The sequence below is a fragment of the Macrobrachium nipponense genome, chromosome 7, assembly GCF_015104395.2.
Source record: "Macrobrachium nipponense isolate FS-2020 chromosome 7, ASM1510439v2, whole genome shotgun sequence".
NCBI classification, from domain to species: domain Eukaryota; kingdom Metazoa; phylum Arthropoda; class Malacostraca; order Decapoda; family Palaemonidae; genus Macrobrachium; species Macrobrachium nipponense.
This window is the reverse complement of record NC_061109.1, coordinates 22,622,317-22,623,236: the sequence shown is the minus strand read 5'-3', so window position 1 is coordinate 22,623,236 and position 920 is coordinate 22,622,317.

Here is a 920-nt window from a genome sequence, read left to right as displayed (position 1 = left end):
ACCCCCAGTGAATTGCACAATATAAGGTTCCGTACCCCGATTGCTTGAGTCCACTTAAGTCCTGTTTGTTGACAATATTAAGTTACGAATAGAACATACAAGAAAATCAAAAGCATTTATACTTTAAGATAGCTATTTATTTACAAAATGTACCCGTGTATACATCGACACATTAAAATCAAATATAAACAAATATCCAGAGATCAAGTCCCATACTCCAAAGGGGAATGGATGACCCCTGTTAGAACCCCTGTTCTAGTCATTGCTCTATCCTTGGAGCTACGTGGCTCCAGCTGCCCTTGATAATGCTGCAATCGAACAGAGTATTGATTATCGTTACGGCGAGCAGCAGCAGCAGAAACCAGATAATCCGGATACATATTTCGAGCAAACTCTTGTCTTTCTTTCTTTATTGTCTACGTTTAGCTAAGAATTTTGTTCCAACAATCGGATTCTTTCATATTGGTTTACTGAACTGCATAGGTCTAAGTAGCAACATTACTTGAAGCAGCGCGTCCTTTCTAAGTAATTGTTTTAGGCCTATAGGACAAAATATGTTGTTCTTACCTAACTAAAGGCTTGATAATATTGACAAGAGCATCTAGGAGAAAAATAAAAAGTGGAACTTAGATAGAAAAACTAGACTTACCACTGGAAAGTAGCTGAAGATTATACTTTTTCTGAGACCTCACTTTACTCTTGTTGGTTTCCTAAGTCTAATTCTGACCTTGTTAGTAATCGAAGAGAGAAAAGACTTGAGCCTAGTCTTAGAAAAATCCATTTTGCCTCCGCTAACCTAAATAGCAAAACATGCACCTGGTAGCTAGTCAACGGTAATGAATAGAAAAACATATGCCTAGCAACGTCATCCCGAAAGACTTGACAAGAACAGGAAGTTTAACGACCTCTTGAGATTATAC